Source organism: Mytilus californianus, unplaced genomic scaffold, assembly GCF_021869535.1.
Source record: "Mytilus californianus isolate M0D057914Y unplaced genomic scaffold, xbMytCali1.0.p SCAF_12, whole genome shotgun sequence".
Taxonomy (NCBI): Eukaryota; Metazoa; Mollusca; class Bivalvia; order Mytilida; family Mytilidae; genus Mytilus; species Mytilus californianus.
The window spans coordinates 3,426,944-3,439,197 of NW_026262604.1; the positions used below are offsets into that span (position 1 = coordinate 3,426,944).

The window sequence follows — 12,254 nt, forward strand, 5'->3', positions numbered from 1 at the left end:
ATTTTTTTGTGATCGGGTGAAACATGTAACATTTCATGAAAAAGATGAAAAAAGGATTCACAGAATCATCTAAGCGAAATAAATTGCAATTAATTCTCGCAGCATATATTATCATGCAGTTTGCATCTTCCACAGTGATGTGCCTTCAAGTGTCAATGAAACCGAGACCGGAATGAGATGGGTGACCATCACACCTACATAAGAATGTTCTTTCGCAAATAATGATTTTCTGTTTTAAAGTCATGTTGATGTTTATGCATTTCTTGTCATTTAGTCTGTTGTTATGACATCATCCCATCGGGGTATAAGTTAGATACAATAACTTAATTTCCTGTGTTTGCTACTCTAGCTCTACGATTCCTCTCCACTACTTAATCGCAGAACAGGAGCTATTCACTCCTGGCACACTTATACAGTGCGTTATCAACAATTTATTTGTATAGTGTTCAAGATTGACCTCTGAAGAGAGAGGAGTATATTTGAAATGATAGTATCAGATAAATTTCTCTTGGCGTGAATTTACATGGATGCACAACTATCCATGGATGATACAGTTATGTGCCGCGTACTCTATTGGCCGCTAATCAATTGAAAACTTTGAAAGAGACGAAAAAAGAAATGCATCGGCCGGGAATCGAACCCGGGCCGCCCGCGTGGCAGGCGAGCATTCTACCACTGAACCACCGATGCTTATAACTACTTAGTGTTTAACTTGATCATATATGGACACATGTTACCTGATATGTATGGTATATAGCATGTTAATCATACTGACGTTGTCGGCAGAAACGCGACACAAATATATTTGACAAGAGGAAATCGACGTTAATTTAGATCCCATCTGTTCAGCCGCAGTGTAATCGCAGCTCGTGGTTGAAATATAATGACCAGAAATATGCTACTGTCGGCTTCGTGTATAATTTGAAACTTACCGTGGTTAAAATCGTGATATGAAAAGGGGGAGGGATAATTAATCAAGTCTTTCAAAGGAGAATTAATAGCGAAATGAAAAATTCTGTAACGTGACATGATTTTCAGTTGTGGTTTCATATGGCAGACACATATTAGTCATTGATTCAACTGTATAGTCGACTCAGTATGGCACATATATATGTTTGAATGCATTATTATGCTGAATAAATGCGCCTTTATATTGAACGGTTTCTGCTTCCGATATTTACAACCTGGTAAAATTGTGTGAGCTTTGAATACTCTCCTGTCAGGCTGTCAGCTGAATCATATTTATCATATGTTGACACAATCATAAATGTATTAGGCTCGGCAAGAACGCTTTAATATATAGCTTAATTTTAGCTTGTTATACTAAGTCCGATGTGGTCTAGTGGTTAGGATTTCTGGTTTTCACCCAGACGGCCCGGGTTCGATTCCCGGCGTCGGAGCTTTAATTTTTTTGTGATCGGGTGAAACATGTAACATTTCATGAAAAAGATGAAAAAAGGATTCACAGAATCATCTAAGCGAAATAAATTGCAATTAATTCTCGCAGCATATATTATCATGCAGTTTGCATCTTCCACAGTGATGTGCCTTCAAGTGTCAATGAAACCGAGACCGGAATGAGATGGGTGACCATCACACCTACATAAGAATGTTCTTTCGCAAATAATGATTTTCTGTTTTAAAGTCATGTTGATGTTTATGCATTTCTTGTCATTTAGTCTGTTGTTATGACATCATCCCATCGGGGTATAAGTTAGATACAATAACTTAATTTCCTGTGTTTGCTACTCTAGCTCTACGATTCCTCTCCACTACTTAATCGCAGAACAGGAGCTATTCACTCCTGGCACACTTATACAGTGCGTTATCAACAATTTATTTGTATAGTGTTCAAGATTGACCTCTGAAGAGAGAGGAGTATATTTGAAATGATAGTATCAGATAAATTTCTCTTGGCGTGAATTTACATGGATGCACAACTATCCATGGATGATACAGTTATGTGCCGCGTACTCTATTGGCCGCTAATCAATTGAAAACTTTGAAAGAGACGAAAAAAGAAATGCATCGGCCGGGAATCGAACCCGGGCCGCCCGCGTGGCAGGCGAGCATTCTACCACTGAACCACCGATGCTTATAACTACTTAGTGTTTAACTTGATCATATATGGACACATGTTACCTGATATGTATGGTATATAGCATGTTAATCATACTGACGTTGTCGGCAGAAACGCGACACAAATATATTTGACAAGAGGAAATCGACGTTAATTTAGATCCCATCTGTTCAGCCGCAGTGTAATCGCAGCTCGTGGTTGAAATATAATGACCAGAAATATGCTACTGTCGGCTTCGTGTATAATTTGAAACTTACCGTGGTTAAAATCGTGATATGAAAAGGGGGAGGGATAATTAATCAAGTCTTTCAAAGGAGAATTAATAGCGAAATGAAAAATTCTGTAACGTGACATGATTTTCAGTTGTGGTTTCATATGGCAGACACATATTAGACATTGATTCAACTGTATAGTCGACTCAGTATGGCACATATATATGTTTGAATGCATTATTATGCTGAATAAATGCGCCTTTATATTGAACGGTTTCTGCTTCCGATATTTACAACCTGGTAAAATTGTGTGAGCTTTGAATACTCTCCTGTCAGGCTGTCAGCTGAATCATATTTATCATATGTTGACACAATCATAAATGTATTAGGCTCGGCAAGAACGCTTTAATATATAGCTTAATTTTAGCTTGTTATACTAAGTCCGATGTGGTCTAGTGGTTAGGATTTCTGATTTTCACCCAGACGGCCCTGGTTCGATTCCCGGCGTCGGAGCTTTAATTTTTTTGTGATCGGGTGAAACATGTAACATTTCATGAAAAAGATGAAAAAAGGATTCACAGAATCATCTAAGCGAAATAAATTGCAATTAATTCTCGCAGCATATATTATCATGCAGTTTGCATCTTCCACAGTGATGTGCCTTCAAGTGTCAATGAAACCGAGACCGGAATGAGATGGGTGACCATCACACCTACATAAGAATGTTCTTTCGCAAATAATGATTTTCTGTTTTAAAGTCATGTTGATGTTTATGCATTTCTTGTCATTTAGTCTGTTGTTATGACATCATCCCATCGGGGTATAAGTTAGATACAATAACTTAATTTCCTGTGTTTGCTACTCTAGCTCTACGATTCCTCTCCACTACTTAATCGCAGAACAGGAGCTATTCACTCCTGGCACACTTATACAGTGCGTTATCAACAATTTATTTGTATAGTGTTCAAGATTGACCTCTGAAGAGAGAGGAGTATATTTGAAATGATAGTATCAGATAAATTTCTCTTGGCGTGAATTTACATGGATGCACAACTATCCATGGATGATACAGTTATGTGCCGCGTACTCTATTGGCCGCTAATCAATTGAAAACTTTGAAAGAGACGAAAAAAGAAATGCATCGGCCGGGAATCGAACCCGGGCCGCCCGCGTGGCAGGCGAGCATTCTACCACTGAACCACCGATGCTTATAACTACTTAGTGTTTAACTTGATCATATATGGACACATGTTACCTGATATGTATGGTATATAGCATGTTAATCATACTGACGTTGTCGGCAGAAACGCGACACAAATATATTTGACAAGAGGAAATCGACGTTAATTTAGATCCCATCTGTTCAGCCGCAGTGTAATCGCAGCTCGTGGTTGAAATATAATGACCAGAAATATGCTACTGTCGGCTTCGTGTATAATTTGAAACTTACCGTGGTTAAAATCGTGATATGAAAAGGGGGAGGGATAATTAATCAAGTCTTTCAAAGGAGAATTAATAGCGAAATGAAAAATTCTGTAACGTGACATGATTTTCAGTTGTGGTTTCATATGGCAGACACATATTAGTCATTGATTCAACTGTATAGTCGACTCAGTATGGCACATATATATGTTTGAATGCATTATTATGCTGAATAAATGCGCCTTTATATTGAACGGTTTCTGCTTCCGATATTTACAACCTGGTAAAATTGTGTGAGCTTTGAATACTCTCCTGTCAGGCTGTCAGCTGAATCATATTTATCATATGTTGACACAATCATAAATGTATTAGGCTCGGCAAGAACGCTTTAATATATAGCTTAATTTTAGCTTGTTATACTAAGTCCGATGTGGTCTAGTGGTTAGGATTTCTGGTTTTCACCCAGACGGCCCGGGTTCGATTCCCGGCGTCGGAGCTTTAATTTTTTTGTGATCGGGTGAAACATGTAACATTTCATGAAAAAGATGAAAAAAGGATTCACAGAATCATCTAAGCGAAATAAATTGCAATTAATTCTCGCAGCATATATTATCATGCAGTTTGCATCTTCCACAGTGATGTGCCTTCAAGTGTCAATGAAACCGAGACCGGAATGAGATGGGTGACCATCACACCTACATAAGAATGTTCTTTCGCAAATAATGATTTTCTGTTTTAAAGTCATGTTGATGTTTATGCATTTCTTGTCATTTAGTCTGTTGTTATGACATCATCCCATCGGGGTATAAGTTAGATACAATAACTTAATTTCCTGTGTTTGCTACTCTAGCTCTACGATTCCTCTCCACTACTTAATCGCAGAACAGGAGCTATTCACTCCTGGCACACTTATACAGTGCGTTATCAACAATTTATTTGTATAGTGTTCAAGATTGACCTCTGAAGAGAGAGGAGTATATTTGAAATGATAGTATCAGATAAATTTCTCTTGGCGTGAATTTACATGGATGCACAACTATCCATGGATGATACAGTTATGTGCCGCGTACTCTATTGGCCGCTAATCAATTGAAAACTTTGAAAGAGACGAAAAAAGAAATGCATCGGCCGGGAATCGAACCCGGGCCGCCCGCGTGGCAGGCGAGCATTCTACCACTGAACCACCGATGCTTATAACTACTTAGTGTTTAACTTGATCATATATGGACACATGTTACCTGATATGTATGGTATATAGCATGTTAATCATACTGACGTTGTCGGCAGAAACGCGACACAAATATATTTGACAAGAGGAAATCGACGTTAATTTAGATCCCATCTGTTCAGCCGCAGTGTAATCGCAGCTCGTGGTTGAAATATAATGACCAGAAATATGCTACTGTCGGCTTCGTGTATAATTTGAAACTTACCGTGGTTAAAATCGTGATATGAAAAGGGGGAGGGATAATTAATCAAGTCTTTCAAAGGAGAATTAATAGCGAAATGAAAAATTCTGTAACGTGACATGATTTTCAGTTGTGGTTTCATATGGCAGACACATATTAGTCATTGATTCAACTGTATAGTCGACTCAGTATGGCACATATATATGTTTGAATGCATTATTATGCTGAATAAATGCGCCTTTATATTGAACGGTTTCTGCTTCCGATATTTACAACCTGGTAAAATTGTGTGAGCTTTGAATACTCTCCTGTCAGGCTGTCAGCTGAATCATATTTATCATATGTTGACACAATCATAAATGTATTAGGCTCGGCAAGAACGCTTTAATATATAGCTTAATTTTAGCTTGTTATACTAAGTCCGATGTGGTCTAGTGGTTAGGATTTCTGGTTTTCACCCAGACGGCCCGGGTTCGATTCCCGGCGTCGGAGCTTTAATTTTTTTGTGATCGGGTGAAACATGTAACATTTCATGAAAAAGATGAAAAAAGGATTCACAGAATCATCTAAGCGAAATAAATTGCAATTAATTCTCGCAGCATATATTATCATGCAGTTTGCATCTTCCACAGTGATGTGCCTTCAAGTGTCAATGAAACCGAGACCGGAATGAGATGGGTGACCATCACACCTACATAAGAATGTTCTTTCGCAAATAATGATTTTCTGTTTTAAAGTCATGTTGATGTTTATGCATTTCTTGTCATTTAGTCTGTTGTTATGACATCATCCCATCGGGGTATAAGTTAGATACAATAACTTAATTTCCTGTGTTTGCTACTCTAGCTCTACGATTCCTCTCCACTACTTAATCGCAGAACAGGAGCTATTCACTCCTGGCACACTTATACAGTGCGTTATCAACAATTTATTTGTATAGTGTTCAAGATTGACCTCTGAAGAGAGAGGAGTATATTTGAAATGATAGTATCAGATAAATTTCTCTTGGCGTGAATTTACATGGATGCACAACTATCCATGGATGATACAGTTATGTGCCGCGTACTCTATTGGCCGCTAATCAATTGAAAACTTTGAAAGAGACGAAAAAAGAAATGCATCGGCCGGGAATCGAACCCGGGCCGCCCGCGTGGCAGGCGAGCATTCTACCACTGAACCACCGATGCTTATAACTACTTAGTGTTTAACTTGATCATATATGGACACATGTTACCTGATATGTATGGTATATAGCATGTTAATCATACTGACGTTGTCGGCAGAAACGCGACACAAATATATTTGACAAGAGGAAATCGACGTTAATTTAGATCCCATCTGTTCAGCCGCAGTGTAATCGCAGCTCGTGGTTGAAATATAATGACCAGAAATATGCTACTGTCGGCTTCGTGTATAATTTGAAACTTACCGTGGTTAAAATCGTGATATGAAAAGGGGGAGGGATAATTAATCAAGTCTTTCAAAGGAGAATTAATAGCGAAATGAAAAATTCTGTAACGTGACATGATTTTCAGTTGTGGTTTCATATGGCAGACACATATTAGTCATTGATTCAACTGTATAGTCGACTCAGTATGGCACATATATATGTTTGAATGCATTATTATGCTGAATAAATGCGCCTTTATATTGAACGGTTTCTGCTTCCGATATTTACAACCTGGTAAAATTGTGTGAGCTTTGAATACTCTCCTGTCAGGCTGTCAGCTGAATCATATTTATCATATGTTGACACAATCATAAATGTATTAGGCTCGGCAAGAACGCTTTAATATATAGCTTAATTTTAGCTTGTTATACTAAGTCCGATGTGGTCTAGTGGTTAGGATTTCTGGTTTTCACCCAGACGGCCCGGGTTCGATTCCCGGCGTCGGAGCTTTAATTTTTTTGTGATCGGGTGAAACATGTAACATTTCATGAAAAAGATGAAAAAAGGATTCACAGAATCATCTAAGCGAAATAAATTGCAATTAATTCTCGCAGCATATATTATCATGCAGTTTGCATCTTCCACAGTGATGTGCCTTCAAGTGTCAATGAAACCGAGACCGGAATGAGATGGGTGACCATCACACCTACATAAGAATGTTCTTTCGCAAATAATGATTTTCTGTTTTAAAGTCATGTTGATGTTTATGCATTTCTTGTCATTTAGTCTGTTGTTATGACATCATCCCATCGGGGTATAAGTTAGATACAATAACTTAATTTCCTGTGTTTGCTACTCTAGCTCTACGATTCCTCTCCACTACTTAATCGCAGAACAGGAGCTATTCACTCCTGGCACACTTATACAGTGCGTTATCAACAATTTATTTGTATAGTGTTCAAGATTGACCTATGAAGAGAGAGGAGTATATTTGAAATGATAGTATCAGATAAATTTCTCTTGGCGTGAATTTACATGGATGCACAACTATCCATGGATGATACAGTTATGTGCCGCGTACTCTATTGGCCGCTAATCAATTGAAAACTTTGAAAGAGACGAAAAAAGAAATGCATCGGCCGGGAATCGAACCCGGGCCGCCCGCGTGGCAGGCGAGCATTCTACCACTGAACCACCGATGCTTATAACTACTTAGTGTTTAACTTGATCATATATGGACACATGTTACCTGATATGTATGGTATATAGCATGTTAATCATACTGACGTTGTCGGCAGAAACGCGACACAAATATATTTGACAAGAGGAAATCGACGTTAATTTAGATCCCATCTGTTCAGCCGCAGTGTAATCGCAGCTCGTGGTTGAAATATAATGACCAGAAATATGCTACTGTCGGCTTCGTGTATAATTTGAAACTTACCGTGGTTAAAATCGTGATATGAAAAGGGGGAGGGATAATTAATCAAGTCTTTCAAAGGAGAATTAATAGCGAAATGAAAAATTCTGTAACGTGACATGATTTTCAGTTGTGGTTTCATATGGCAGACACATATTAGACATTGATTCAACTGTATAGTCGACTCAGTATGGCACATATATATGTTTGAATGCATTATTATGCTGAATAAATGCGCCTTTATATTGAACGGTTTCTGCTTCCGATATTTACAACCTGGTAAAATTGTGTGAGCTTTGAATACTCTCCTGTCAGGCTGTCAGCTGAATCATATTTATCATATGTTGACACAATCATAAATGTATTAGGCTCGGCAAGAACGCTTTAATATATAGCTTAATTTTAGCTTGTTATACTAAGTCCGATGTGGTCTAGTGGTTAGGATTTCTGGTTTTCACCCAGACGGCCCGGGTTCGATTCCCGGCGTCGGAGCTTTAATTTTTTTGTGATCGGGTGAAACATGTAACATTTCATGAAAAAGATGAAAAAAGGATTTACAGAATCATCTAAGCGAAATAAATTGCAATTAATTCTCGCAGCATATATTATCATGCAGTTTGCATCTTCCACAGTGATGTGCCTTCAAGTGTCAATGAAACCGAGACCGGAATGAGATGGGTGACCATCACACCTACATAAGAATGTTCTTTCGCAAATAATGATTTTCTGTTTTAAAGTCATGTTGATGTTTATGCATTTCTTGTCATTTAGTCTGTTGTTATGACATCATCCCATCGGGGTATAAGTTAGATACAATAACTTAATTTCCTGTGTTTGCTACTCTAGCTCTACGATTCCTCTCCACTACTTAATCGCAGAACAGGAGCTATTCACTCCTGGCACACTTATACAGTGCGTTATCAACAATTTATTTGTATAGTGTTCAAGATTGACCTCTGAAGAGAGAGGAGTATATTTGAAATGATAGTATCAGATAAATTTCTCTTGGCGTGAATTTACATGGATGCACAACTATCCATGGATGATACAGTTATGTGCCGCGTACTCTATTGGCCGCTAATCAATTGAAAACTTTGAAAGAGACGAAAAAAGAAATGCATCGGCCGGGAATCGAACCCGGGCCGCCCGCGTGGCAGGCGAGCATTCTACCACTGAACCACCGATGCTTATAACTACTTAGTGTTTAACTTGATCATATATGGACACATGTTACCTGATATGTATGGTATATAGCATGTTAATCATACTGACGTTGTCGGCAGAAACGCGACACAAATATATTTGACAAGAGGAAATCGACGTTAATTTAGATCCCATCTGTTCAGCCGCAGTGTAATCGCAGCTCGTGGTTGAAATATAATGACCAGAAATATGCTACTGTCGGCTTCGTGTATAATTTGAAACTTACCGTGGTTAAAATCGTGATATGAAAAGGGGGAGGGATAATTAATCAAGTCTTTCAAAGGAGAATTAATAGCGAAATGAAAAATTCTGTAACGTGACATGATTTTCAGTTGTGGTTTCATATGGCAGACACATATTAGTCATTGATTCAACTGTATAGTCGACTCAGTATGGCACATATATATGTTTGAATGCATTATTATGCTGAATAAATGCGCCTTTATATTGAACGGTTTCTGCTTCCGATATTTACAACCTGGTAAAATTGTGTGAGCTTTGAATACTCTCCTGTCAGGCTGTCAGCTGAATCATATTTATCATATGTTGACACAATCATAAATGTATTAGGCTCGGTAAGAACGCTTTAATATATAGCTTAATTTTAGCTTGTTATACTAAGTCCGATGTGGTCTAGTGGTTAGGATTTCTGGTTTTCACCCAGACGGCCCGGGTTCGATTCCCGGCGTCGGAGCTTTAATTTTTTTGTGATCGGGTGAAACATGTAACATTTCATGAAAAAGATGAAAAAAGGATTCACAGAATCATCTAAGCGAAATAAATTGCAATTAATTCTCGCAGCATATATTATCATGCAGTTTGCATCTTCCACAGTGATGTGCCTTCAAGTGTCAATGAAACCGAGACCGGAATGAGATGGGTGACCATCACACCTACATAAGAATGTTCTTTCGCAAATAATGATTTTCTGTTTTAAAGTCATGTTGATGTTTATGCATTTCTTGTCATTTAGTCTGTTGTTATGACATCATCCCATCGGGGTATAAGTTAGATACAATAACTTAATTTCCTGTGTTTGCTACTCTAGCTCTACGATTCCTCTCCACTACTTAATCGCAGAACAGGAGCTATTCACTCCTGGCACACTTATACAGTGCGTTATCAACAATTTATTTGTATAGTGTTCAAGATTGACCTCTGAAGAGAGAGGAGTATATTTGAAATGATAGTATCAGATAAATTTCTCTTGGCGTGAATTTACATGGATGCACAACTATCCATGGATGATACAGTTATGTGCCGCGTACTCTATTGGCCGCTAATCAATTGAAAACTTTGAAAGAGACGAAAAAAGAAATGCATCGGCCGGGAATCGAACCCGGGCCGCCCGCGTGGCAGGCGAGCATTCTACCACTAAACCACCGATGCTTATAACTACTTAGTGTTTAACTTGATCATATATGGACACATGTTACCTGATATGTATGGTATATAGCATGTTAATCATACTGACGTTGTCGGCAGAAACGCGACACAAATATATTTGACAAGAGGAAATCGACGTTAATTTAGATCCCATCTGTTCAGCCGCAGTGTAATCGCAGCTCGTGGTTGAAATATAATGACCAGAAATATGCTACTGTCGGCTTCGTGTATAATTTGAAACTTACCGTGGTTAAAATCGTGATATGAAAAGGGGGAGGGATAATTAATCAAGTCTTTCAAAGGAGAATTAATAGCGAAATGAAAAATTCTGTAACGTGACATGATTTTCAGTTGTGGTTTCATATGGCAGACACATATTAGTCATTGATTCAACTGTATAGTCGACTCAGTATGGCACATATATATGTTTGAATGCATTATTATGCTGAATAAATGCGCCTTTATATTGAACGGTTTCTGCTTCCGATATTTACAACCTGGTAAAATTGTGTGAGCTTTGAATACTCTCCTGTCAGGCTGTCAGCTGAATCATATTTATCATATGTTGACACAATCATAAATGTATTAGGCTCGGCAAGAACGCTTTAATATATAGCTTAATTTTAGCTTGTTATACTAAGTCCGATGTGGTCTAGTGGTTAGGATTTCTGGTTTTCACCCAGACGGCCCGGGTTCGATTCCCGGCGTCGGAGCTTTAATTTTTTTGTGATCGGGTGAAACATGTAACATTTCATGAAAAAGATGAAAAAAGGATTCACAGAATCATCTAAGCGAAATAAATTGCAATTAATTCTCGCAGCATATATTATCATGCAGTTTGCATCTTCCACAGTGATGTGCCTTCAAGTGTCAATGAAACCGAGACCGGAATGAGATGGGTGACCATCACACCTACATAAGAATGTTCTTTCGCAAATAATGATTTTCTGTTTTAAAGTCATGTTGATGTTTATGCATTTCTTGTCATTTAGTCTGTTGTTATGACATCATCCCATCGGGGTATAAGTTAGATACAATAACTTAATTTCCTGTGTTTGCTACTCTAGCTCTACGATTCCTCTCCACTACTTAATCGCAGAACAGGAGCTATTCACTCCTGGCACACTTATACAGTGCGTTATCAACAATTTATTTGTATAGTGTTCAAGATTGACCTCTGAAGAGAGAGGAGTATATTTGAAATGATAGTATCAGATAAATTTCTCTTGGCGTGAATTTACATGGATGCACAACTATCCATGGATGATACAGTTATGTGCCGCGTACTCTATTGGCCGCTAATCAATTGAAAACTTTGAAAGAGACGAAAAAAGAAATGCATCGGCCGGGAATCGAACCCGGGCCGCCCGCGTGGCAGGCGAGCATTCTACCACTGAACCACCGATGCTTATAACTACTTAGTATTTAACTTGATCATATATGGACACATGTTACCTGATATGTATGGTATATAGCATGTTAATCATACTGACGTTGTCGGCAGAAACGCGACACAAATATATTTGACAAGAGGAAATCGACGTTAATTTAGATCCCATCTGTTCAGCCGCAGTGTAATCGCAGCTCGTGGTTGAAATATAATGACCAGAAATATGCTACTGTCGGCTTCGTGTATAATTTGAAACTTACCGTGGTTAAAATCGTGATATGAAAAGGGGGAGGGATAATTAATCAAGTCTTTCAAAGGAGAATTAATAGCGAAATGAAAAAT

The 12,254-nt window shown here is 38.2% G+C and overlaps 17 non-coding genes across 17 annotated transcripts; 8 read left to right on the top strand and 9 right to left on the bottom strand.

Annotated features, from left to right (window-relative positions):
* Positions 1-619: 619 nt before the first annotated feature.
* Trnag-gcc (transfer RNA glycine (anticodon GCC)) lies at positions 620-690 on the bottom strand. Its single transcript has one exon. It is a non-coding gene; the product is annotated as a tRNA-Gly (tRNA).
* A 638-nt stretch (positions 691-1,328) lies between these two features.
* Positions 1,329-1,400, top strand: Trnae-uuc (transfer RNA glutamic acid (anticodon UUC)). Its single transcript has one exon. It is a non-coding gene; the product is annotated as a tRNA-Glu (tRNA).
* A 624-nt stretch (positions 1,401-2,024) lies between these two features.
* Positions 2,025-2,095, bottom strand: Trnag-gcc (transfer RNA glycine (anticodon GCC)). The gene has a single exon. It is a non-coding gene; the product is annotated as a tRNA-Gly (tRNA).
* Positions 2,096-2,733: 638 nt separating this feature from the next.
* Positions 2,734-2,805, top strand: Trnae-uuc (transfer RNA glutamic acid (anticodon UUC)). The gene has a single exon. It is a non-coding gene; the product is annotated as a tRNA-Glu (tRNA).
* Positions 2,806-3,429: 624 nt separating this feature from the next.
* On the bottom strand, positions 3,430-3,500 carry Trnag-gcc (transfer RNA glycine (anticodon GCC)). Its single transcript has one exon. It is a non-coding gene; the product is annotated as a tRNA-Gly (tRNA).
* Positions 3,501-4,138: 638 nt separating this feature from the next.
* Trnae-uuc (transfer RNA glutamic acid (anticodon UUC)) lies at positions 4,139-4,210 on the top strand. The gene has a single exon. It is a non-coding gene; the product is annotated as a tRNA-Glu (tRNA).
* A 624-nt stretch (positions 4,211-4,834) lies between these two features.
* Positions 4,835-4,905, bottom strand: Trnag-gcc (transfer RNA glycine (anticodon GCC)). Its single transcript has one exon. It is a non-coding gene; the product is annotated as a tRNA-Gly (tRNA).
* A 638-nt stretch (positions 4,906-5,543) lies between these two features.
* On the top strand, positions 5,544-5,615 carry Trnae-uuc (transfer RNA glutamic acid (anticodon UUC)). Its single transcript has one exon. It is a non-coding gene; the product is annotated as a tRNA-Glu (tRNA).
* A 624-nt stretch (positions 5,616-6,239) lies between these two features.
* Trnag-gcc (transfer RNA glycine (anticodon GCC)) lies at positions 6,240-6,310 on the bottom strand. Its single transcript has one exon. It is a non-coding gene; the product is annotated as a tRNA-Gly (tRNA).
* Positions 6,311-6,948: 638 nt separating this feature from the next.
* Trnae-uuc (transfer RNA glutamic acid (anticodon UUC)) lies at positions 6,949-7,020 on the top strand. Its single transcript has one exon. It is a non-coding gene; the product is annotated as a tRNA-Glu (tRNA).
* Positions 7,021-7,644: 624 nt separating this feature from the next.
* Trnag-gcc (transfer RNA glycine (anticodon GCC)) lies at positions 7,645-7,715 on the bottom strand. The gene has a single exon. It is a non-coding gene; the product is annotated as a tRNA-Gly (tRNA).
* Positions 7,716-8,353: 638 nt separating this feature from the next.
* Positions 8,354-8,425, top strand: Trnae-uuc (transfer RNA glutamic acid (anticodon UUC)). Its single transcript has one exon. It is a non-coding gene; the product is annotated as a tRNA-Glu (tRNA).
* Positions 8,426-9,049: 624 nt separating this feature from the next.
* Trnag-gcc (transfer RNA glycine (anticodon GCC)) lies at positions 9,050-9,120 on the bottom strand. Its single transcript has one exon. It is a non-coding gene; the product is annotated as a tRNA-Gly (tRNA).
* A 638-nt stretch (positions 9,121-9,758) lies between these two features.
* Positions 9,759-9,830, top strand: Trnae-uuc (transfer RNA glutamic acid (anticodon UUC)). The gene has a single exon. It is a non-coding gene; the product is annotated as a tRNA-Glu (tRNA).
* A 624-nt stretch (positions 9,831-10,454) lies between these two features.
* On the bottom strand, positions 10,455-10,525 carry Trnag-gcc (transfer RNA glycine (anticodon GCC)). Its single transcript has one exon. It is a non-coding gene; the product is annotated as a tRNA-Gly (tRNA).
* A 638-nt stretch (positions 10,526-11,163) lies between these two features.
* On the top strand, positions 11,164-11,235 carry Trnae-uuc (transfer RNA glutamic acid (anticodon UUC)). The gene has a single exon. It is a non-coding gene; the product is annotated as a tRNA-Glu (tRNA).
* A 624-nt stretch (positions 11,236-11,859) lies between these two features.
* Trnag-gcc (transfer RNA glycine (anticodon GCC)) lies at positions 11,860-11,930 on the bottom strand. The gene has a single exon. It is a non-coding gene; the product is annotated as a tRNA-Gly (tRNA).
* Positions 11,931-12,254: the final 324 nt, after the last annotated feature.